This window comes from Clarias gariepinus, chromosome 7, assembly GCF_024256425.1.
Source record: "Clarias gariepinus isolate MV-2021 ecotype Netherlands chromosome 7, CGAR_prim_01v2, whole genome shotgun sequence".
NCBI classification, from domain to species: Eukaryota; Metazoa; Chordata; class Actinopteri; order Siluriformes; family Clariidae; genus Clarias; species Clarias gariepinus.
The window spans coordinates 592,812-619,804 of record NC_071106.1 but is presented as its reverse complement, the minus strand read 5'-3'; the positions used below and the strand labels follow the sequence as shown (position 1 = coordinate 619,804).

At 43.3% G+C, this 26,993-nt stretch overlaps 2 long non-coding RNA genes across 2 annotated transcripts; both read left to right on the top strand.

Moving 5' to 3' along the window:
* The first annotated feature begins 1,728 nt into the window (after positions 1–1,728).
* Positions 1,729–17,001, top strand: LOC128527538 (uncharacterized). Its single transcript, XR_008360887.1, has 3 exons — positions 1,729–1,805; positions 1,947–2,111; positions 16,659–17,001. It is a non-coding gene; the product is annotated as an uncharacterized LOC128527538 (long non-coding RNA).
* A 2,521-nt stretch (positions 17,002–19,522) lies between these two features.
* Positions 19,523–23,623, top strand: LOC128527539 (uncharacterized). Its single transcript, XR_008360888.1, has 3 exons — positions 19,523–19,588; positions 19,730–19,894; positions 22,804–23,623. It is a non-coding gene; the product is annotated as an uncharacterized LOC128527539 (long non-coding RNA).
* The last annotated feature ends 3,370 nt before the right edge of the window (positions 23,624–26,993 follow it).

Genomic DNA, 26,993 nt, shown 5'->3' with positions numbered 1-26,993 from the left:
GGTGTGGAGCAAACATAGTGTAACGATGCCAGTCAAGACTAACAGAATCAGATTAATGAACAGATTAATATTGTCATTATTAATTTTTCATTAACTAGTTGAATGAAATAATCACTGTAGTACGTTAGGTGGGCAATAATATAAAAATACAGTGAAACCTTGGATTGGGAGCCTGATTCATTCCGGAAGCGTGCTTGTATATCAAAACGCTCGTATATCAAAGTGAATTTAACAGGACAATGCAAACAAGAGGGGTGGGGGGCAGTAGCTGTGTAGGATGACTTTTACACACACACATATGGTTTACCGAATAGAGACCCACCCTCACAAGCATGTGGGTGACTCTCTATTTGGTAAACTGGTGTGTGTCAAAGTCGTCCCCCACACACACACACACACACACACAAAGACATAATAAAAGATGCTTTAAGCAAACACACGTGGTCATGGTGTTATAGTAAACACTATATGTGTGCATGGATGTTGACTATATGAGTGATGCACGCGCACTGAGACCGAACATGAGAGACGAGTACCCACAACATCATTATCGATTGTGGAAACCTCACAGTGGGCCTCAAGCAACTTCTGTGCCTCTCCTCTCTTTCCCCAGACTCTGGGAGCTTGATTTCTAGCTCAGGAGCAGCATGTGTAGCTCAAAACCATCATGAAGCAGAATCCAGTTGGAGCTGGTCCTTCTCTGTATGCCTCAGGATGCTCGCAGGGTTGGCCTTTGTCTTCTGAAGCTGTCAAAATCTCCAGATGTCTAGAAAAATATGCCTCTGTTGGCATCTTTGGTTCAAGAGTGGCTTCACACGAGGAATGCGACAATTATAGCCCATGTTTTGGATACGTCCGTGTGGGGTGGCTCTTAAAGCTGGAGTCCACTCCTGTTGAATCTCCACAAGTTCTTAGATGGGCTTAGTTTTATAATCCTTTCAAGGCTGCGGTTATCCCTGTTGTTAGTGTACATTTTTCTACCACATTAGAAACACATTAGTACTCTGTGAACAGCCTGCTTGTTTAGCAATGACTGAACCAGACTGAGAGACCATTTGAAGGCTGAGGTAACCTATAATGAATCTATATAATATATGAGTATCTGTCTTTGAAGTAAATAAACGAAATAGATCTAGATACTATTTTAATTTATTGAGGTGCACCCGTCTATACACAGTATATAAATTTACTTGCAATGTTTGGGACTATCCCGTCTCTGTGTGCGTGAAGTTTGGATGTTCTCCCCGTGCTTGGTGAGTTTCCCCCGGGTACCCTGGTTTCCGCCTACAGTCCAAAGACCTGCAGATTAGGCTAATTAGCATTTCCAAATTGCCCGTAGTGTGTGAATGAATGTGTGAGTGTGTGTGAGTGTGCCCTGCGATGGCTTGTACCCCGCCTCATGCCCTAAGTCTCCTGGGATAGGCTCCAGGTCCCTACGACCCTGAATACAGGATAAAGCGGTAGAGACGATGAGTGAGTGAGAGTGTTTGGTCTATTTGTTACACAACATTTATCCACTAGATGGCAGTACACAAAGTTCGTAAATGAAGCTTCATGAATTTAACGTTTTGGTGAAACTATCGGCTGGGAAACCTTGATTCCCTGAATGAGGCTTCATCTCACCCTTACTAGTCTATAGACACAGAAAGCACCCAGGTTATATTCTCATCCAAAAACATATAACCCCTGGGAATGACCATCTCACAGAGAATTCATGCTCCACACCTCTTCTTTTATATTGGAGCCTAAAACAAGATGGCTGCCACAGGAAATGCTTCTAACAAGATGGCTGCTACCCCAGTAGTGTAAGTCATGACATGTGTTTGTTCATACCAGAATTGTTCAGCACTAGAAAAAATACACGTACTATTAAAAGATACCCCTGGGTTAGGGTTAGTACATAAGTAGACTGGCAGTAATAAAACACAGTAATCACATGTTTTCAGCTGCCTTTTTCAGTCGCCTGTTGTCTGTTATATCTGAGGACTGACCACGCCCCAATGCCACAGGCATCTTTTGTGCACCATGTAGAGCTACGCTGTCTTACAATCTCTTATCCAGGAATTTACCTGCTGCTTCTGATTTCCTCAACACACACACAAATAAAAAAGGTAAGCCTTTCTCATTTTAAAGCATAATGCAAAGAGCTGTGTTTCCTCTTCACACAGTAAAAGGGAATTTATTGCTATATTTACAGTCATGGCATTTACAGCAAAAAGTGCTTTGAAATCTTGAGCCTAAAAGCACCAACACATTAACAGCCTTTAATCATGTTATAGAGGATTGTGCTGATACAGTATTCATACAATACAAATCTCTTTTCTACATTTAGTACTTAAGTGTTTAGTGAGGACACCAACTATGTCCTCACAGTCCTAGTCCATGTGCCAATGATCCTGCACTGATGGGCTCCATTTAAAAGAATTAGTGCGGGATCATTGGAACATGAACTAGGGCTAGACCTCTTTCTATGAGGACTATGAAGCCATTTTTTTATCATTCAGCCAGCAACCCGCACTAAAATCTCAATATAAACCCGTATGTCTTCTGATTTCTTGTCCTTGCCATGGCTTACCTTTGGATAAACAACTTCATGACAATGGCTTATTATTGTCATGAATTTCACAGGTTTGTCAGAAGAGCATATCAATGGTACGAACGGATCCATGGGCTTGTTGTAGTAGCATATGAGTGGTATGAACCCATTCACCGGCTGGTTGAAACGACCTACGTTAGGTGTGAATCCATTTGTGAGTTTATCAGAAGAACTTACATTATGTACGGATCCATTTGTGAGTTCCATCCATGGATCCATGGGCTTGTTGTAGTAGCATATGAGTGGGATGAACCCATTCACCAGCTGGTTGAAACGACCTACGTTAGGTGTGAATCCATTTATGAGTTTATCAGAAGAACTTACATTTTTTACGAATCCATTTATGAGTTTCATCCATGGATCCATGGGCTTGTTGGAGTAGCATATGAGAGGGATGAACCCATTCACCAGCTGGTTGAAACGACCTACGCTAGGTGTGAATCCATTTATGGGTTTATCAGAAGAACTTACATTATGTACGGATCCATTTGTGAGTTCCATCCATGGATCCATGGGCTTGTTGGAGTAGCATATGAGAGGGATGAACCCATTCACCAGCTGGTTGAAGCGACCTACGTTAGGTGTGGATCCATTTGTGAGTTTATCAGAAGAACTTACATTATGTACGGATCCATTTGTGAGTTTATCCATGGATCCATGGGCTTGTTGTAGTAGCATATGAGTGGGATGAACCCATTCACCAGCTGGTTGAAACGACCTACGTTAGGTGTGAATCCATTTGTGAGTTTATCAGAAGAACTTACACTATGTACAAATCCTTTTATGGGTTTGTCGTGATGGTGTATGTCCTGTATGAATCTATTCACCGTATTTTAATGATATTTCATGAGTACCAGTGATGAGATCAGGAGCGTTATAACGCTGTGCTGCCAAACAGTCTACAATCTTCCTTTCATCAACTTTTTGCCGATTGCATGTAACGTTTTTGGATCGCGCTACGGTTCATCTTGTTATAACCACTTTTGTCGAATGTTGAATGGCTCATCGTCTCATTGGAAAAAGATTTTGTGTGGTATAAAACAAGACATGTTATTAAATGAAAAAATAAAAATAAAATTTAAGCTTTCAAAATAAAATCAGTTGATGTGTTTATTTTACATTAATAAATCTTTGTTAGGGATTTTTGTAATAAACTGTCCCTACTCCTGAATCCAGCCATGGTAGTAGTGTATTCACTGTAGTGGTATATGTTATATATTTTGTATATATGATATGGAGACGGTCACAGCACATAGGGAGCTCACTGTAACATGGACTCATCCGAATTTGAGTAAATTGTATAGACCATCAACATTTTAATTCCTTCAAATGAGCTCATGTGATTAAAGCTGTTAACCAAAGAGACTTACAGCTGAGACAGGATGCAACTGAGCAGATGAAGGTTTAAGCGTCAAGTCTAAGGACACAACAGTAGCAGTTTAGTGGTGCTGGGATTTGAACTCATGGCCTTCTGATCACTAGCCTTTATGTGTACATGTGTTTATTCATACAAGAATTGTTCAGCACTAAAAAAAGCCAGAGAGACACTTAATATTGGAAAATAAACCTGAAGCAGAATCAGGACAAAAGATTTGTAAATCTGGTCTTCATGCAGTTTTGCTGCACAATGCAGATGTTTGGATCAACATTCTAACCATTTTCATTACAACTTTCTGACCATGAATTGTAATTTTTTGGATCATGCTACTGTAGACCTTTTTTTCATAACCACTTTGGTACGGTATGTAATGACTCCACAGTCTCGCTGGAGATTTTGCGCGGTGGTTAATGTGTCACAGTTTCATTGGAGGACATTTTACGCGGGTGGTGGGTATTGTGTCACAGTTTCATTGGAGGACATTTTGTGCGGTGGTGGGTAATGTCACAGTTTCATTTTGCGCGGTGGTGGGTAATGTGTCACAGTTTCATTGGAGGACATTTTGCGCGGTGGTGGGTAATGTGTCACAGTTTCATTGGAGGACATTTTGCGCAGTGGTGGGTAATGTGTCACAGTTTCATTGGAGGACATTTTGCGCGGTGGTGGGTAATGTGTCACAGTTTCATTGGAGGACATTTTACGCGGTGGTGGTTGATGTGTCACAGTTTCATTGTAGGATATTTTGCGCGGTGGTTAATGTGTCACAGTTTCATTGGAGGACATTTTGCGCGGTGGTGGGTAATGTGTCACAGTTTCATTGGAGGACATTTTACGCGGGTGGTGGGTATTGTGTCACAGTTTCATTGGAGGACATTTTACGCGGGTGGTGGGTATTGTGTCACAGTTTCATTGGAGGACATTTTACGCGGGTGGTGGGTATTGTGTCACAGTTTCATTGGAGGACATTTTGCGCGGTGGTGGGTGATGTGTCACAGTTTCATTGTAGGATATTTTGTGCGGTCGTGGTTAATGTGTCACAGTTTCATTGGAGGACATTTTACGCGGGTGGTGGTTATTGTGTCACAGTTTCATTGGAGGACATTTTGCGCGGTGGTGGGTAATGTGTCACAGTTTCATTGGAGGACATTTTGCGCGGTGGTGGGTAATGTGTCACAGTTTCATTTTGCGCGGTGGTGGGTAATGTGTCACAGTTTCATTGGAGGACATTTTGTGCGGTGGTGGGTAATGTGTCACAGTTTCATTGGAGGACATTTTGTGCGGTGGTGGGTAATGTGTCACAGTTTCATTGGAGGACATTTTGTGCGGTGGTGGGTAATGTGTCACAGTTTCATTTTGCGCGGTGGTGGGTAATGTGTCACAGTTTCTTTGGAGGACATTTTGCGCGGTGGTGGGTAATGTGTCACAGTTTCTTTGGAGGACATTTTGCGCGGTGGTGGGTAATGTGTCACAGTTTCATTGGAGGACATTTTGTGCGGTGGTGGGTAATGTGTCACAGTTTCATTTTGCGCGGTGGTGGGTAATGTGTCACAGTTTCATTTTGTGCTGTGGTGGGTAATGTGTCACAGTTTCATTAGAGGACATTTTGCGCGGTGGTGGGTAATGTGTCACAGTTTCATTGGAGGACATTTTGTGCGGTGGTGGGTAATGTGTCACAGTTTCATTGGAGGACATTTTGCGCGGTGGTGGGTAATGTGTCACAGTTTCATTTTGCGCGGTGGTGGGTAATGTGTCACAGTTTCATTGGAGGACATTTTGTGCGGTGGTGGGTAATGTGTCACAGTTTCATTTTGCGCGGTGGTGGGTAATGTGTCACAGTTTCTTTGGAGGACATTTTGCGCGGTGGTGGGTAATGTGTCACAATTTCTTTGGAGGACATTTTGCGCGGTGGTGGGTAATGTGTCACAGTTTAATTGGAGGACATTTTGTGCGGTGGTGGGTAATGTGTCACAGTTTCATTTTGCGCGGTGGTGGGTAATGTGTCACAGTTTCATTTTGTGCTGTGGTGGGTAATGTGTCACAGTTTCATTAGAGGACATTTTGCGCGGTGGTGGGTAATGTGTCACAGTTTCATTGGAGGACATTTTGTGCGGTGGTGGGTAATGTGTCACAGTTTCATTGGAGGACATTTTGCGCGGTGGTGGGTAATGTGTCACAGTTTCATTTTGCGCGGTGGAGGGTAATGTGTCACAGTTTCATTGGAGGACATTTTGTGCGGTGGTGGGTAATGTGTCACAGTTTCATTGGAGGACATTTTGTGCGGTGGTGGGTAATGTGTCACAGTTTCATTGGAGGACATTTTGTGCGGTGGTGGGTAATGTGTCACAGTTTCATTTTGCGCGGTGGTGGGTAATGTGTCACAGTTTCTTTGGAGGACATTTTGCGCGGTGGTGGGTAATGTGTCACAGTTTCTTTGGAGGACATTTTGCGCGGTGGTGGGTAATGTGTCACAGTTTCATTGGAGGACATTTTGTGCGGTGGTGGGTAATGTGTCACAGTTTCATTTTGCGCGGTGGTGGGTAATGTGTCACAGTTTCATTTTGTGCGGTGGTGGGTAATGTGTCACAGTTTCATTAGAGGACATTTTGCGCGGTGGTGGGTAATGTGTCATAGTTTCATTGGAGGACATTTTGTGCGGTGGTGGGTAATGTGTCACAGTTTCATTGGAGGACATTTTGTGCGGTGGTGGGTAATGTGTCACAGTTTCATTGGAGGACATTTTGTGCGGTGGTGGGTAATGTGTCACAGTTTCATTTTGCGCGGTGGTGGGTAATGTGTCACAGTTTTATTTTGTGTGGTGGTGGGTAATGTGTCACAGTTTCATTGGAGGACATTTTGCGCGGTGGTGGGTAATGTGTCACAGTTTCATTGGAGGACATTTTGCACGGTGGTGGGTAAGGTGTCAGTTTCATTGGAGGACATTTTGCGCGGTGGTGGGTACATTTTGCGCGGTGGTGGGTAAGGTGTCAGTTTCATTGGAGGACATTTTGCGCGGTGGTGGGTAAGGTGTCACAGTTTTATTGGAGGACATTTTGCGCAGTGGTGGGTAATGTGTCACAGTTTCATTGGAGGACATTTTGTGCGGTCGTGGTTAATGTGTCACAGTTTCATTGGAGGACATTTTACGCGGGTGGTGGGTATTGTGTCACAGTTTCATTGGAGGACATTTTACGCGGGTGGTGGGTATTGTGTCACAGTTTCATTGGAGGACATTTTGCGCTGTGGTGGGTAATGTGTCACAGTTTCATTTTGCGCGGTGGTGGGTAATGTGTCACAGTTTCATTGGAGGACATTTTGTGCGGTGGTGGGTAATGTGTCACAGTTTCATTGGAGGACATTTTGTGCGGTGGTGGGTAATGTGTCACAGTTTCATTTTGCGCGGTGGTGGGTAATGTGTCACAGTTTCTTTGGAGGACATTTTGCGCGGTGGTGGGTAATGTGTCGCAGTTTCTTTGGAGGACATTTTGCGCGGTGGTGGGTAATGTGTCACAGTTTCATTGGAGGACATTTTGTGCGGTGGTGGGTAATGTGTCACAGTTTCATTTTGTGCGGTGGTGGGTAATGTGTCACAGTTTCATTGGAGGACATTTTGCGCGGTGGTGGGTAATGTGTCAGTTTCATTGGAGGACATTTTGTGCGGTGGTGGGTGATGTGTCACAGTTTCATTGGAGGACATTTTGCGCGGTGGTGGGTAATGTGTCACAGTTTCATTGGAGGACATTTTGTGCGGTGGTGGGTAATGTGTCACAGTTTCATTTTGCGCGGTGGTGGGTAATGTGTCACAGTTTCATTTTGTGTGGTGGTGGGTAATGTGTCACAGTTTCATTGGAGGACATTTTGCGCGGTGGTGGGTAATGTGTCACAGTTTCATTGGAGGACATTTTGCACGGTGGTGGGTAAGGTGTCAGTTTCATTGGAGGACATTTTGCGCGGTGGTGGGTATTGTGTCACAGTTTCATTGGAGGACATTTTGCGCGGTGGTGGGTAATGTGTCACAGTTTCATTGGAGGACATTTTGCGCGGTGGTGGGTAATGTGTCACAGTTTCATTTTGCGCGGTGGTGGGTGATGTGTCACAGTTTCATTGGAGGACATTTTGTGCGGTGGTGGGTGATGTGTCACAGTTTCATTGGAGGACATTTTGTGCGGTGGTGGGTGATGTGTCACACTTTCATTGGAGGACATTTTGTGCGGTGGTGGGTGATGTGTCACAGTTTCATTTTGCGCGGTGGTGGGTAATGTGTCACAGTTTCTTTGGAGGACATTTTGCGCGGTGGTGGGTAATGTGTCACAGTTTCTTTGGAGGACATTTTGCGCGGTGGTGGGTAATGTGTCACAGTTTCATTGGAGGACATTTTGTGCGGTGGTGGGTAATGTGCCACAGTTTCATTTTGCGCGGTGGTGGGTAATGTGTCACAGTTTCATTTTGTGCTGTGGTGGGTAATGTGTCACAGTTTCATTAGAGGACATTTTGCGCGGTGGTGGGTAATGTGTCATAGTTTCATTGGAGGACATTTTGTGCGGTGGTGGGTAATGTGTCACAGTTTCATTGGAGGACATTTTGTGCGGTGGTGGGTAATGTGTCACAGTTTCATTGGAGGACATTTTGCGCGGTGGTGGGTAATGTGTCACAGTTTCATTTTGCGCGGTGGAGGGTAATGTGTCACAGTTTCATTGGAGGACATTTTGTGCGGTGGTGGGTAATGTGTCACAGTTTCATTGGAGGACAGTTTGTGCGGTGGTGGGTAATGTGTCACAGTTTCATTGGAGGACATTTTGTGCGGTGGTGGGTAATGTGTCACAGTTTCATTTTGCGCGGTGGTGGGTAATGTGTCACAGTTTCATTTTGCGCGGTGGTGGGTAATGTGTCACAGTTTCTTTGGAGGACATTTTGCGCGGTGGTGGGTAATGTGTCACAGTTTCATTGGAGGACATTTTGTGCGGTGGTGGGTAATGTGTCACAGTTTCATTTTGCGCGGTGGTGGGTAATGTGTCACAGTTTCATTTTGTGCGGTGGTGGGTAATGTGTCACAGTTTCATTAGAGGACATTTTGCGCGGTGGTGGGTAATGTGTCATAGTTTCATTGGAGGACATTTTGTGCGGTGGTGGGTAATGTGTCACAGTTTCATTGGAGGACATTTTGTGCGGTGGTGGGTAAGGTGTCAGTTTCATTGGAGGACATTTTGCGCGGTGGTGGGTAATGTGTCATAGTTTCATTGGAGGACATTTTGTGTGGTGGTGGGTAATGTGTCACAGTTTCATTGGAGGACATTTTGTGCGGTGGTGGGTAATGTGTCACAGTTTCATTGGAGGACATTTTGCACGGTGGTGGGTAATGTGTCACAGTTTCATTTTGCGCGGTGGAGGGTAATGTGTCACAGTTTCATTGGAGGACATTTTGTGCGGTGGTGGGTAATGTGTCACAGTTTCATTGGAGGACAGTTTGTGCGGTGGTGGGTAATGTGTCACAGTTTCATTGGAGGACATTTTGTGCGGTGGTGGGTAATGTGTCACAGTTTCATTTTGCGCGGTGGTGGGTAATGTGTCACAGTTTCTTTGGAGGACATTTTGCGCGGTGGTGGGTAATGTGTCACAGTTTCTTTGGAGGACATTTTGCGCGGTGGTGGGTAATGTGTCACAGTTTCATTGGAGGACATTTTGTGCGGTGGTGGGTAATGTGTCACAGTTTCATTGGAGGACATTTTGCGCGGTGGTGGGTAATGTGTCACAGTTTCATTTTGCGCGGTGGAGGGTAATGTGTCACAGTTTCATTGGAGGACATTTTGTGCGGTGGTGGGTAATGTGTCACAGTTTCATTGGAGGACAGTTTGTGCGGTGGTGGGTAATGTGTCACAGTTTCATTGGAGGACATTTTGTGCGGTGGTGGGTAATGTGTCACAGTTTCATTTTGCGCGGTGGTGGGTAATGTGTCACAGTTTCTTTGGAGGACATTTTGCGCGGTGGTGGGTAATGTGTCACAGTTTCTTTGGAGGACATTTTGCGCGGTGGTGGGTAATGTCACAGTTTCATTGGAGGACATTTTGTGCGGTGGTGGGTAATGTGTCACAGTTTCATTTTGTGCGGTGGTGGGTAATGTGTCACAGTTTCATTAGAGGACATTTTGCGCGGTGGTGGGTAATGTGTCATAGTTTCATTGGAGGACATTTTGTGCGGTGGTGGGTAATGTGTCACAGTTTCATTGGAGGACATTTTGTGCGGTGGTGGGTAATGTGTCACAGTTTCATTGGAGGACATTTTGTGCGGTGGTGGGTAATGTGTCACAGTTTCATTTTGCGCGGTGGTGGGTAATGTGTCACAGTTTTATTTTGTGTGGTGGTGGGTAATGTGTCACAGTTTCATTGGAGGACATTTTGCGCGGTGGTGGGTAATGTGTCACAGTTTCATTGGAGGACATTTTGCACGGTGGTGGGTAAGGTGTCAGTTTCATTGGAGGACATTTTGCGCGGTGGTGGGTACATTTTGCGCGGTGGTGGGTAAGGTGTCAGTTTCATTGGAGGACATTTTGCGCGGTGGTGGGTAAGGTGTCACAGTTTTATTGGAGGACATTTTGCGCAGTGGTGGGTAATGTGTCACAGTTTCATTGGAGGACATTTTGCGCGGTGGTGGGTAATGTGTCACAGTTTCATTGGAGGACATTTTGCACGGTGGTGGGTAAGGTGTCAGTTTCATTGGAGGACATTTTGCGCGGTGGTGGGTATTGTGTCACAGTTTCATTGGAGGACATTTTGCGCGGTGGTGGGTAATGTGTCACAGTTTCATTGGAGGACATTTTGCGCGGTGGTGGGTTATGTGTCACAGTTTCATTTTGCGCGGTGGTGGGTAATGTGTCACAGTTTCATTGGAGGACATTTTGTGCGGTGGTGGGTAATGTGTCACAGTTTCATTGGAGGACATTTTGTGCGGTGGTGGGTAATGTGTCACAGTTTCATTTTGCGCGGTGGTGGGTAATGTGTCACAGTTTCTTTGGAGGACATTTTGCGCGGTGGTGGGTAATGTGTCACAGTTTCATTGGAGGACATTTTGTGCGGTGGTGGGTAATGTGTCACAGTTTCATTTTGCGCGGTGGTGGGTAATGTGTCACAGTTTCATTTTGTGCTGTGGTGGGTAATGTGTCACAGTTTCATTAGAGGACATTTTGCGCGGTGGTGGGTAATGTGTCATAGTTTCATTGGAGGACATTTTGTGCGGTGGTGGGTAATGTGTCACAGTTTCATTGGAGGACATTTTGTGCGGTGGTGGGTAATGTGTCACAGTTTCATTGGAGGACATTTTGCGCGGTGGTGGGTAATGTGTCACAGTTTCATTTTGCGCGGTGGAGGGTAATGTGTCACAGTTTCATTGGAGGACATTTTGTGCGGTGGTGGGTAATGTGTCACAGTTTCATTGGAGGACATTTTGTGCGGTGGTGGGTAATGTGTCACAGTTTCATTGGAGGACATTTTGTGCGGTGGTGGGTAATGTGTCACAGTTTCATTTTGCGCGGTGGTGGGTAATGTGTCACAGTTTCTTTGGAGGACATTTTGCGCGGTGTTGGGTAATGTGTCACAGTTTCTTTGGAGGACATTTTGCGCGGTGGTGGGTAATGTGTCACAGTTTCATTGGAGGACATTTTGTGCGGTGGTGGGTAATGTGTCACAGTTTCATTTTGCGCGGTGGTGGGTAATGTGTCACAGTTTCATTTTGTGCGGTGGTGGGTAATGTGTCACAGTTTCATTAGAGGACATTTTGCGCGGTGGTGGGTAATGTGTCATAGTTTCATTGGAGGACATTTTGTGCGGTGGTGGGTAATGTGTCACAGTTTCATTGGAGGACATTTTGTGCGGTGGTGGGTAATGTGTCACAGTTTCATTGGAGGACATTTTGTGCGGTGGTGGGTAATGTGTCACAGTTTCATTTTGCGCGGTGGTGGGTAATGTGTCACAGTTTTATTTTGTGTGGTGGTGGGTAATGTGTCACAGTTTCATTGGAGGACATTTTGCGCGGTGGTGGGTAATGTGTCACAGTTTCATTGGAGGACATTTTGCACGGTGGTGGGTAAGGTGTCAGTTTCATTGGAGGACATTTTGCGCGGTGGTGGGTACATTTTGCGCGGTGGTGGGTAAGGTGTCAGTTTCATTGGAGGACATTTTGCGCGGTGATGGGTAAGGTGTCACAGTTTTATTGGAGGACATTTTACGCGGTGGTGGTTGATGTGTCACAGTTTCATTGTAGGATATTTTGCGCGGTGGTTAATGTGTCACAGTTTCATTGGAGGACATTTTACGCGGGTGGTGGGTATTGTGTCACAGTTTCATTGGAGGACATTTTGCGCGGTGGTGGGTAATGTGTCACAGTTTCATTGGAGGACATTTTGCGCTGTGGTGGGTAATGTGTCACAGTTTCATTTTGCGCGGTGGTGGGTAATGTGTCACAGTTTCATTGGAGGACATTTTGTGCGGTGGTGGGTAATGTGTCACAGTTTCATTGGAGGACATTTTGTGCGGTGGTGGGTAATGTGTCACAGTTTCATTTTGCGCGGTGGTGGGTAATGTGTCACAGTTTCATTGGAGGACATTTTGCGCGGTGGTGGGTAATGTGTCACAGTTTCTTTGGAGGACATTTTGCGCGGTGGTGGGTAATGTGTCACAATTTCTTTGGAGGACATTTTGCGCGGTGGTGGGTAATGTGTCACAGTTTCATTGGAGGACATTTTGTGCGGTCGTGGTTAATGTGTCACAGTTTCATTGGAGGACATTTTACGCGGGTGGTGGGTATTGTGTCACAGTTTCATTGGAGGACATTTTGTGCGGTGGTGGGTAATGTGTCACAGTTTCATTTTGCGCGGTGGTGGGTAATGTGTCACAGTTTCATTTTGTGCTGTGGTGGGTAATGTGTCACAGTTTCATTAGAGGACATTTTGCGCGGTGGTGGGTAATGTGTCATAGTTTCATTGGAGGACATTTTGTGCGGTGGTGGGTAATGTGTCACAGTTTCATTGGAGGACATTTTGTGCGGTGGTGGGTAATGTGTCACAGTTTCATTGGAGGACATTTTGCGCGGTGGTGGGTAATGTGTCACAGTTTCATTTTGCGCGGTGGAGGGTAATGTGTCACAGTTTCATTGGAGGACATTTTGTGCGGTGGTGGGTAATGTGTCACAGTTTCATTGGAGGACATTTTGTGCGGTGGTGGGTAATGTGTCACAGTTTCATTGGAGGACATTTTGTGCGGTGGTGGGTAATGTGTCACAGTTTCATTGGAGGACATTTTGTGCGGTCGTGGTTAATGTGTCACAGTTTCATTGGAGGACATTTTACGCGGGTGGTGGGTATTGTGTCACAGTTTCATTGGAGGACATTTTACGCGGGTGGTGGGTATTGTGTCACAGTTTCATTGGAGGACATTTTGCGCTGTGGTGGGTAATGTGTCACAGTTTCATTTTGCGCGGTGGTGGGTAATGTGTCACAGTTTCATTGGAGGACATTTTGTGCGGTGGTGGGTAATGTGTCACAGTTTCATTGGAGGACATTTTGTGCGGTGGTGGGTAATGTGTCACAGTTTCATTTTGCGCGGTGGTGGGTAATGTGTCACAGTTTCTTTGGAGGACATTTTGCGCGGTGGTGGGTAATGTGTCGCAGTTTCTTTGGAGGACATTTTGCGCGGTGGTGGGTAATGTGTCACAGTTTCATTGGAGGACATTTTGTGCGGTGGTGGGTAATGTGTCACAGTTTCATTTTGTGCGGTGGTGGGTAATGTGTCACAGTTTCATTGGAGGACATTTTGCGCGGTGGTGGGTGATGTGTCACAGTTTCATTGGAGGACATTTTGTGCGGTGGTGGGTGATGTGTCACAGTTTCATTGGAGGACATTTTGCGCGGTGGTGGGTGATGTGTCACAGTTTCATTGGAGGACATTTTGTGCGGTGGTGGGTGATGTGTCACAGTTTCATTGGAGGACATTTTGCGCGGTGGTGGGTGATGTGTCACAGTTTCATTGGAGGACATTTTGCACGGTGGTGGGTAAGGTGTCAGTTTCATTGGAGGACATTTTGCGCGGTGGTGGGTACATTTTGCGCGGTGGTGGGTAATGTGTCACAGTTTCATTGGAGGACATTTTGCGCGGTGGTGGGTAATGTGTCACAGTTTCATTGGAGGACATTTTGTGCGGTGGTGGGTAATGTGTCACAGTTTCATTGGAGGGCATTTTGCGCGGTGGTGGGTAATGTGTCACAGTTTCATTGGAGGACATTTTGCGCGGTGGTGGGTAAGGTGTCAGTTTCATTGGAGGACATTTTGCGCGGTGGTGGGTAAGGTGTCACAGTTTTATTGGAGGACATTTTGCGCAGTGGTGGGTAAGGTGTCACAGTTTCATTGGAGGACATTTTGCGCGGTGGTGGGTACATTTTGCGCGGTGGTGGGTAATGTGTCACAGTTTCATTGGAGGACATTTTGCGCGGTGGTGGGTAATGTGTCACAGTTTCATTGGAGGACATTTTACGCGGTGGTGGTTGATGTGTCACAGTTTCATTGTAGGATATTTTGCGCGGTGGTTAATGTGTCACAGTTTCATTGGAGGACATTTTGCGCGGTGGTGGGTAATGTGTCACAGTTTCATTGGAGGACATTTTACGCGGGTGGTGGGTATTGTGTCACAGTTTCATTTTGCGCGGTGGTGGGTAATGTGTCACAGTTTCTTTGGAGGACATTTTGCGCGGTGGTGGGTAATGTGTCGCAGTTTCTTTGGAGGACATTTTGCGCGGTGGTGGGTAATGTGTCACAGTTTCATTGGAGGACATTTTGTGCGGTGGTGGGTAATGTGTCACAGTTTCATTTTGTGCGGTGGTGGGTAATGTGTCACAGTTTCATTGGAGGACATTTTGCGCGGTGGTGGGTAATGTGTCACAGTTTCATTGGAGGACATTTTGTGCGGTGGTGGGTAATGTGTCACAGTTTCATTGGAGGGCATTTTGCGCGGTGGTGGGTAATGTGTCACAGTTTCATTGGAGGACATTTTGCGCGGTGGTGGGTAAGGTGTCAGTTTCATTGGAGGACATTTTGCGCGGTGGTGGGTAAGGTGTCACAGTTTTATTGGAGGACATTTTGCGCAGTGGTGGGTAAGGTGTCACAGTTTCATTGGAGGACATTTTGCGCGGTGGTGGGTACATTTTGCGCGGTGGTGGGTAATGTGTCACAGTTTCATTGGAGGACATTTTGCGCGGTGGTGGGTAATGTGTCACAGTTTCATTGGAGGACATTTTGCGCGGTGGTGGGTAATGTGTCACAGTTTCATTGGAGGACATTTTGCGCGGTGGTGGGTAATGTGTCACAGTTTCATTGGAGGACATTTTGCGCGGTGGTGGGTAATGTGTCACAGTTTCATTGGAGGACATTTTGCGCGGTGGTGGGTAATGTGTCACAGTTTCATTGGAGGACATTTTGCGCGGTGGTGGGTGATGTGTCACAGTTTCATTGGAGGACATTTTGTGCGGTGGTGGGTATTGTGTCACAGTTTCATTTTGCGCGGTGGTGGGTAATGTGTCACAGTTTTATTGAAGGACATTTTGCGCGGTGGTGGGTTATGTGTCACAGTTTTATTGGAGGACATTTTGCGCGGTGGTGGGTAATGTGTCACAGTTTCATTGGAGGACATTTTGCGCGGTGGTGGGTAATGTGTCACAGTTTCATTTTGCGCGGTGGTGGGTAATGTGTCACAGTTTCATTGGAGGACATTTTGCGCGGTGGTGGGTAAGGTGTCAGTTTCATTGGAGGACATTTTGCGCGGTGGTGGGTAAGGTGTCACAGTTTTATTGGAGGACATTTTGCGCAGTGGTGGGTAAGGTGTCACAGTTTCATTGGAGGACATTTTGCGCGGTGGTGGGTAACGTGTCACAGTTTCATTGGAGGACATTTTGCGCGGTGGTGGGTAATGTGTCACAGTTTCATTGGAGGACATTTTGCGCGGTGGTGGGTAAGGTGTCAGTTTCATTGGAGGACATTTTGCGCGGTGGTGGGTAAGGTGTCACAGTTTTATTGGAGGACATTTTGCGCGGTGGTGGGTACATTTTGCGCGGTGGTGGGTAATGTGTCACAGTTTCATTGGAGGACATTTTGCGCGGTGGTGGGTGATGTGTCACAGTTTCATTGGAGGACATTTTGCGCGGTGGTGGGTAATGTGTCACAGTTTCATTGGAGGACATTTTGTGCGGTGGTGGGTGATGTGTCACAGTTTCATTTTGCGCGGTGGTGGGTAATGTGTCACAGTTTTATTGAAGGACATTTTGCGCGGTGGTGGGTTATGTGTCACAGTTTTATTGGAGGACATTTTGCGCGGTGGTGGGTGATGTGTCACAGTTTCATTGGAGGACATTTTGCGCGGTGGTGGGTGATGTGTCACAGGTTCATTGGAGGACATTTTGTGTGGTGGTGGGTGATGTGTCACAGGTTCATTGGAGGACATTTAGTTCTATATAAATTGATCCACATGTAATAAATATATATAAATAAAATTGAAGCTTAAAAAATAAAATCAGTTCATGTGTTTATTTTACATTATTAAAGCTCGCTAATGTTGAGGTCAAAAGTGATGTCATGGACAGTCCAGTCTTTCCACATGTGGGATTTTACACCAGATTTAATGTAGAACTTTTTTGTCTGTTTGTTTCTCTTAGATGAAGACGAGGTGAAGATCAAATCAGATGAGGAGAAAACTCACAGTGGGAGGAAGAACACTTTAACACACACACACACACACACTACATACCTCCTACCACATCAGACTCAGGATGTAACACACTACTGGTCACACTGCACATTTACACACTTCCTGATACGTTGCACATTCCGTTGGTTCCTGTTTAAACACTGCCCATGTGTTACACTAACGAGGAATAACTGCAGTTTGTAATTCCTTCTGAATAGTCTGTAATTTATCCTGAATCATTTCTACACTTTAACACCTCATACACTTCTACTGTAAATATGTTCTGTTTAGCATCCTTATAAATATAATACATTTTCCAGCTTAAAGTTCTATATGTTGTATATATTTTAAAAAATTATATTTTTATCACACTGTGTATGGCTGTGTATGTGACAAATAAAATGAGAGTCTTTCCTTTGAATTGGATTTTTATTTGAACATTCACACAGTATATTTTATTCTGTATGAGTTTTGGTAACGTTTTGCACACACACAGGGACGCAGCAGTTTGTTGTAGACATTGAATGAATTGAGTTTCTGTAAACAAAGAACCAGTCCAAACTCCTGCAGATCTTCTTCAAACAGTGCAGAGAACATGAAGAAACTCGTCTCACTCAGTCTCCACCCAGAGACCTGCCTTTAGAAATGTTCATATCTGTCAGACTTTCTCTTCTTTATGTAGCCAGGTTTGTGCTCGGTCTGTTCTCCATCTCCTGATGTGCTGAAGTTTGACAAATCATGTGGCCACCAGAACGTCTGATTCCAAGAGCTCTAGTGCTTTTGCTTCTGCACCTGATTAACTGTAACTTTAATTAAAGGTCTCTTAGGACAGTCCTTAACAGGGCCGGACTGGGACACAATTTCAGGCTGGGAAACTCCACTCAGTATAATGTGATTGTTTAGAACCTAAGTAAATTTGTATTTATTTATCGTAAAATGACTTAAATACCCAAATGAGCAAAACGATAAATTTTATCCAATATGTTAAAATAATAAATGATTTTTTCTTATTATCCTTCTCCCTCTCTCAGTCCCTGACTGAATCTGATGTGTGATCACTGCACCTGAGCGAGGACTTCACTGTCTCCACCTTCATACTCTGAGTAGGCACAGAGGTGTGGAGCAAACATAGTGTAACGATGCCAGTCAAGACTAACAGAATCAGATTAATGAACAAATTAATATTGTCATTATTCATTTTTTATTAACTAGTTGAATGCCAATGTCAGAAATATTTACTGTAGTACGTTAGGTGGGCAATAATATAAAAATACAGTGAAACCTTGGATTGGGAGCCTGATTCATTCCGGAAGCGTGCTTGTATATCAAAACGCTCGTATATCAAAGTGAATTTGACAGGACAATGCAGACAAGAGGGGTGGGGGGCAGTGGCTGTGTAGGATGACTTTCACACACACACATATGGTTTACCTAATAGAGACCCATCCTCACAAGCACGTGGGTGACTCTCTATTTGGTAAACTGAGACACACAAAGACATAATAAAAGATGCTTTAAGCAAACACACGTGGTCATGGTGTTATAGTAAACACTATATGTGTGCATGGATGTTGACTATATGAGTGATGCACGCGCACTGAGACCGAACATGAGAGACGAGTACCCACAACATCATTATCGATTGTGGAAACCTCACAGTGGGCCTCAAGCAACTTCTGTGCCTCTCCTCTCTTTCCCCAGACTCTGGGAGCTTGATTTCTAGCTCAGGAGCAGCATGTGTAGCTCAAAACCATCATGAAGCAGAATCCAGTTGGAGCTGGTCCTTCTCTGGATGCCTCAGGATCCTCGCAGGGTTGGCCTTTGTCTTCTGAAGCTGTCAAAATCTCCAGATGCCTAGAAAAATATGCCTCTGAGTGGCTTCACACGAGGAATGCGACAATTATAGCCCATGTTTTGGATACGTCCGTGTGGGGTGGCTCTTAAAGCACTGACTCCAGCTGCAGTCCACTCCTGCTGAATCTCCACAAGTTCTTAAATGGGCTTAGTTTTATAATCCTTTCAAGGCTGCGGTTATCCCTGTTGTTAGTGTACATTTTTCTACCACATTAGAAACACATTAGTACTCTGTGAACAGCCTGCTTGTTTAGCAATGACTGAACCAGACTGAGAGACCATTTGAAGGCTGAGGTAACCTATAATGAATCTATATAATATATGAGTATCTGTCTTTGAAGTAAATAAACGAAATAGATCTAGATACTATTTTAATTTATTGAGGTGCACCCGTCTATACACAGTATATAAATTTACTTGCAATGTTTGGGACTATCCCGTCTCTGTGTGCGTGAAGTTTGGATGTTCTCCCCGTGCTTGGTGAGTTTCCCTGGTTTACCCTGGTTTCCGCCTACAGTCCAAAGACCTGCAGATTAGGCTAATTAGCATTTCCAAATTGCCCGTAGTGTGTGAATGAATGTGTGAGTGTGTGTGAGTGTGCCCTGCGATGGCTTGTACCCCGCCTCATGCCCTAAGTCTCCTGGGATAGGCTCCAGGTCCCTACGACCCTGAATACAGGATAAAGCGGTAGAGACGATGAGTGAGTGAGTGAGTGAGTGAGAGTGTTTGGTCTATTTGTTACACAACATTTATCCACTAGATGGCAGTACACAAAGTTCGTAAATGAAGCTTCATGAAATTACCTTTTTTGGTGAAGCTATCCGCTGGGAAACCTTGATACCTGAATGAGGCTTCATCTCACCATCACTAGTCTATAGACACAGAAAGCACCCAGGTTATATTCTCATCCAAAAACATATAACCCCTGGGAATGACCATCTCACAGAGAATTCATGCTCCACACCTCTTCTTTTATATTGGAGCCTAAAACAAGATGGCTGCCACAGGAAATGCTTCTAACAAGATGGCTGCTACCCCAGTAGTGTAAGTCATGACATGTGTTTGTTCATACCAGAATTGTTCAGCACTAGAAAAAATACACGTAATATTAAAAGATACCCCTGGGTTAGGGTTAGTACATAAGTAGACTGGCAGTAATAAAACACAGTAATCACATGTTTTCAGCTGCCTTTTTCAGTCGCCTGTTGTCTGTTATATCTGAGGACTGACCACGCCCCAATGCCACAGGCATCTTTTGTGCACCATGTAGAGCTACGCTGTCTTACAATCTCTCATCCAGGAATTTACCTGCTGCTTCTGATTTCCTCAACACACACACAAATAAAAAAGGTAAGCCTTTCTCATTTTAAAGCATAATGCAAAGAGCTGTGTTTCCTCTTCACACAGTAAATGGGAATTTATTGCTATATTTACAGTCATGGCATTTACAGCAAAAAGTGCTTTGAAATCTTGAGACTAAAAGCACCAACACATTAACAGCCTTTAATCATGTTACAGAGGATTGTGCTGATACAGTATTCATACAATACAAATCTCTTTTCTACATTTAGTACTTAAGTGTTTAGTGAGGACACCAACTATGTCCTCACAGTCCTAGTCCATGTGCCAATGATCCTGCACTGATGGGCTCCATTTAAAAGAATTAGTGCGGGATCATTGGAACATGAACTAGGGCTAGACCTCTTTCTATGAGGACTATGAAGCCATTTTTTTATCATTCAGCCAGCAACCCGCACTAAAATCTCAATATAAACCCGTATGTCTTCTGATTTCTTGTCCTTGCCATGGCTTACCTTTGGATAAACAACTTCATGACAATGGCTTATTATTGTCATGAATTTCACAGGTTTGTCAGAAGAGCATATCAATGGTACGAACGGATCCATGGGCTTGTTGTAACAGGATATGTAATAGAGTGGTATGAACCCATTCACCAGCTGGTTGAAACGACCTACGCTAGGTGTGAATCCATTTATGGGTTTATCAGAAGAACTTACATTATGTACGGATCCATTTGTGAGTTCCATCCATGGATCCATGGGCTTGTTGGAGTAGCATATGAGTGGGATGAACCCATTCACCAGCTGGTTGAAACGACCTACGTTAGGTGTGAATCCATTTATGAGTTTATCAGAAAAACCTACATTATGTACGGATCCATTTGTGAGTTCCATCCATGGATCCATGGGCTTGTTGGAGTAGCATATGAGAGGGATGAACCCATTCACCAGCTGGTTGAAACGACCTACGCTAGGTGTGAATCCATTTATGGGTTTATCAGAAGAACTTACATTATGTACGGATCCATTTGTGAGTTCCATCCATGGATCCATGGGCTTGTTGGAGTAGCATATGAGAGGGATGAACCCATTCACCAGCTGGTTGAAGCGACCTACGTTAGGTGTGGATCCATTTGTGAGTTTATCAGAAGAATTTACACTATGTACAAATCCTTTTATGGGTTTGTCGTGATGGTGTATGTCCTGTATGAATCTATTCACCGTATTTTAATAATATTTGATGAGTACCAGTGATGAGATCAGGAGCGTTATAACGCTGTGCTGCCAAACAGTCTACAATCTTCCTTTCATCAACTTTTTGCCGATTGCATGTAACGTTTTTGGATCGCGCTACGGTTCATCTTGTTATAACCACTTTTGTCGAATGTTGAATGGCTCATCGTCTCATTGGAAAAAGATTTTGTGTGGTATAAAACAAGACATGTTATTAAGTGAAATGAAAATAAAATTTAAGCTTTCAAAATAAAATCAGTTCATGTGTTTATTTTACATTAATAAATCTTTGTTAGGGATTTTTGTAATATACTGTACCTACTCCTGAATTCAGCCATGGTAGTAGTGTATTCACTGTAGTGGTATATGTTATATATTACGTATATATGATATGGAGACGGTCACAGCACAGAACTCACAGCACATAGGGAGCTCACTGTAACATGGACTCATCCGAATTTGAGTAAATTGTATAGACCATCAACATTTTAATTCCTTCAAATGAGCTCATGTGATTAAAGCTGTTAACCAAAGAGACTTACAGCTGAGACAGGATGCAACTGAGCAGATGAAGGTTTAAGCTTCAAGTCTAAGGACACAACAGTAGCAGTTTAGTGGTGCTGGGATTTGAACTCATGGCCTTCTGATCACTAGCCTTTATGTGTACATGTGTTTATTCATACAAGAATTGTTCAGCACTAAAAAAAAGCCAGAGAGACACTTAATATTGGAAAATTAACCTGAAGCAGAATCAAGACAAAAGATTTGTGAATCTGGTCCTCATGCAGTTTTGCTGCACAATGCAGATGTTTGGATCAACATTCTAACCATTTTCATTACAACTTTCTGACCATGAATTGTAATTTTTTGGATCATGCTACTGTAGACCTTCTTTTCATAACCACTTTGGTACGGTATGTAATGACTCACAGTCTCGCTGGAGATTTTGCGCGGTGGTTAATGTGTCACAGTTTCATTGGAGGATATTTTGCGCGGGTGGTGGGTAATGTGTCACAGTTTCATTGGAGGACATTTTGCGCGGTGGTGGGTAATGTCACAGTTTCATTGGAGGACATTTTGTGCGGTGGTGGGTAATGTGTCACAGTTTCATTTTGCGCGGTGGTGGGTAATGTGTCACAGTTTCATTGGAGGACAATTTGCGCGGTGGTGGGTAATGTGTCACAGTTTTATTGGAGGACATTTTGCACGGTGGTGGGTAATGTGTCACCGTTTCATTGGAGGACATTTTGCGCGGTGGTGGGTAATGTGTCACAGTTTCATTGGAGGACATTTTGTGCGGTGGTGGGTAATGTGTCACAGTTTCATTTTGCGCGGTGGTGGGTGATGTGTCACAGTTTCATTGGAGGACATTTTGCGCGGTGGTGGGTGATGTGTCACAGGTTCATTGGAGGACATTTTGCGCGGTGGTGGGTGATGTGTCACAGGTTCATTGGAGGACATTTTGTGTGGTGGTGGGTGATGTGTCACAGGTTCATTGGAGGACATTTAGTTCTATATAAGTTGATCCACATGGAATATGGATCAACTTATATATAAATAAAATTGAAGCTTTAAAAATAAAATCACTTCATGTGTTTATTTTACATTATTAAAGCTCACTAATGTTGAGGTCAAAAGTGATGTCATGGACAGTCCAGTCTTTCCACATGTGGGATTTTACACCAGATTTAATGTAGAACTTTTTTGTCTGTTTGTTTCTCTTAGATGAAGACGAGGTGAAGATCAAATCAGATGAGGAGAAAACTCACAGTGGGAGGAAGAACACTTTAACACACACACACACACACACTACATACCTCCTACCACATCAGACTCAGGATGTAACACACTACTGGTCACACTGCACATTTACACACTTCCTGATACGTTGCACATTCCGTTGGTTCCTGTTTAAACACTGCTCATGTGTCACACTAACGAGGAATAACTGCAGTTTGTAATTCCTTCTGAATCGTCTGTAATTTATCCTGAATCATTTCTACACTTTAACACCTCATACACTTCTACTGTAAATATGTTCTGTTTAGCAACCTTATAAATATAATACATTTTCCAGCTTAAAGTTCTATATGTTGTAAAATATGTTTTTAAAAAATTATATTTTTATCACACTGTGTATGGCTGTGTATGTGACAAATAAAATGAGAGTCTTTCCTTTGAATTGGATTTTTATGTGAACATTCACACAGTATATTTTATTCTGTATGAGTTTTGGTAACGTTTTGCACACACACAGGGACGCAGCAGTTTGTTGTAGACATTGAATGAATTGAGTTTCTGTAAACAAAGAACCAGTCCAAACTCCTGCAGATCTTCTTCAAACAGCACAGAGAACATGAAGAAACTCGTCTCACTCAGTCTCCACCCAGAGACCTGCCTTTAGAAATGTTCATATCTGTCAGACTTTCTCTTCTTTATGTAGCCAGGTTTGTGCTCGGTCTGTTCTCCATCTCCTGATGCGCTGAAGTTTGACAAATCATGTGGCCACCAGAACGTCTGATTCCAAGAGCTCTAGTGCTTTTGCTTCTGCACCTGATTAACTGTAACTTTAATTCAAGGTCTCTTAGGACAGTCCTTAACAGGGCCGGACTGGGACACAATTTCAGCTCCACTAAATAAATAAACTTTGTTTCACCCAAATAAATTCAGACAGCCTTATAATAATAATAATAATAATAATAATAATGCATTTTATTTAACCTCCTGACTACCAGGAAAAAAATATTTTCAAATTTCTTTTATTTTTCCTTTTTCTAATTGTTTGAAAGGCAATGAGCATACTGACAAGTTTTTTTTTTAGTTTTAGTTTTATTTTCACAATATGTTGTGTCCACCACACTGGACAACGGAAGTTAGTATATCCGAAAACGAACCATGAACACAACAAGGAAATTACAAAGAAAATATTAGGAATCAGTATAAACTTTGACTGGAACTAACACATCATTGTAAGTGTGGTGTTTGTATTTTGAAATTTTTACAAATTTTTTGAAACTATTATCTCTCAGGCTTATTCTTCTTTTTTTTCTTCTTCTTCTGTACAAAAGTTTGGCACGTAACAAGTCCCACACCGTTTGTCGTAGACCCATGAATGAGGTGTCAAATCATTCGCCTTATTCGGGAATGGGGTGCTATGACTTTTCTAAGGGGTGGGTGGTTAATTGCCTCTGCCCCAAAAAGTCTCATAGACTTATCATTGAGACCAACATCAGCTATGACATCATGGAAATGACATCATAGCTATGTTTATGATGCCACGGCAAGCACCACTCACATTTCTTCAGGAAATGTGCCCCCCTAGTATGTATTTCTTGGTTATGGGGTATGATATTTCAAAAAGCGATACCCCCTTCTACACCAGGGTGTTCAAAAGGTTGACAGTCGTAAAGTATTGGTCAAAGACCAAGTAGGTTTCTCTGGGAATAGATTTAGTCAAATGAAGAACAGCTTGTGCTCCGATGCCCTGTCCTGCTGTGATTGGGAAGGTGGTCTTGCCTTGGTACACAACAAAATCTAAGACCACGCCATTTGTTGTGGCCAAGACAAACACCTTCAGTCCAGTTGGGTATGGTTTCCCCGAGAACATACTGGTGAACTGGCGAATCTTAAAAAAGCATGAAACGTTATTAGATTGATCAGAATATATAATTTATCAGAAAATTAAGTAAAAAGTAAAAACCTATAGGTACTGTTAATAGTGATATATATTTAGAAGACAATGACAGGGTGTACATTGTAGTCTTGGCCCAGAGGAGACGATGACCAGATGTGGATGGTTGTTCTCTCGCTGTCTCTTTACTCTGTTTGGCCTGTCTGAACATCATCTGTGCTTTCTGACTCCTCTGACTTTGCCTCCAACTCTGCATTTTCATCTTCCTCATTTGACAACTTATTATCTGAGTTTTCACAAACAATTTGCAGCAAAATTCTCTCTGCCTCTGAAAGTGACTCCCTTCCTGCTTACGATAATCACAATTTTGGTAATAATTACAACTGTCCACTGAGGAGGACATTTTTTAAATGCTCACTTATCATGGAAAAACATTCATACATTACATTAGAAATTTCATTAAAGTGTTTTTTAGAGATTCATGTAAAATAAAACAACAACATTTCAAGATAAAATTGTATCAATAAAAAAGATTAAGCACTACTCGGATTTTTTTGCTGCTTCTTCCCGATGTGCTTTCTTTTTGTGTGCCCTCTCCTCTTCTGCTTCATCTAGTTGCTTTTTTTTTGTTCTAGCACGTCTGGGGAGGCACAGAGCAAACATAGCATAACGATGCCAGTCAGGACTAACAGATTCAGATTAAGGAACAGATTAATATTGTTTTTTTTAGTTAATTAACTCATTGAATGACACTTAATAATCACTTTAGTACATTGGATGAGCATAATAAAATAAATGTAAAAAAGCTGGCTGGCAGCAGGTCAAATCAGTCACCAGAATCCTCCCGGTGCTCCTGATGGCCACTCTGGGCCTATAATGCCTATAATAAGTCCTACACAGACTTCGTGCAGTTGGCTCCATAGTATCCACCAGTATATGCCAGGGTTAATGCTTTAAACTACTTTTCTTCCACAGCTGTTCTAAAGATACCCTTACAGTTAAGCATCTACATTCTATAGTCCATTCCATTTTCTATCAGCACTCAGTACTTGGTCAGAGTTCCTTTAGCACAAATTATTATAGCAGTGTGGCGTGACATAAACGTGATCATCTGTGGCACTGCTGAGGTGTTACTACAGAGCAAATTGAAACCTTCAGATCATCTGTATTGTTAGGTTGGTGTTTCTCATCTTCCTCCTCACAATAGCTCAGAGATTCTCTATAAGGTTCAGGCCTGGCAAGTTGGCTGGCTGATCAGGCACAGTACTGTCCAGGGGTGCATTTCCCAAAAGCATCGTCAGCCAACTATGGTCGCAAGTTTCGTCGTTACCAACATAGTTCAACAATTCGGTGTTTCTCGAAACCATAGTTCAAACGAACATTCGCAAACAGTGTCGCAAACTTACGTGGTTGGAACTACAGCCTTCGACCTGTGGTTAGAAGCATAGTTCCCTGCCGCGGCTGGGTGTGTTCTATTCACAGTTCACGACCCTACGCTCTATTAGTTTCTAAAAATTTTCCCAACCACTTTGAGCGATTTGGAAAACTTAATGTTTTGGTGCTCAGATATTAGGTTATTTATTTTTGGTTATTTTGATTACAAATTCACTTTGAAACAATATAACAGCGATACCATCGCAATTATTCCCCCTTCGAAGTGCCCTACGAAAGCATTATTTATGCCGGTTGGAACACAGCCTTGGTTTCGTTTGTGCGAAGAAAAGGTGAGTTTTTAAGTGAGTATCTTTGTTGTGCTCTCAGAAGTAGAAGTAGTATATATATATATACTGTATATATCATCATCAGAAGTGTCATCTTCCTCATCCACAGCAGCACCAGAAAGACCCCCTCTTCCTCATCAAAAAGCCGGAAATTTTCCTCGACTGCAATGTTGTGGAGAATTGCAGTAACTACAGTTACATAGCAGCTTTTGGAGGGGTTCAGTGTTAGGCCACCACTGGACTTGCTTGTTTGGTCACACTTGCAAAGTCCCTCCACTTGTTTTTGACTTCCTCTGGGCTTCTCTCATACGCATTTCCAGAAGCATTAATTTTTTGTGCGATTTCATTCCATGTTTTTTTTTTTTTCAGAATTTGTAACTTTGTGTTTTTTAATTTGGAGAAAAGCAAGATTTGATTGTTTCCCACCTCCTCCAAAAGAACTTCAAGCTCTTTTGTAGTAAAATGTGGTTTTCGTGTCATTTTTTCACATTAACTCTCATTAAAACATGGCTGTACTTAAAGGGCCTTATATAGGAAATGATTTTGGGCAAAATAGGTAACAG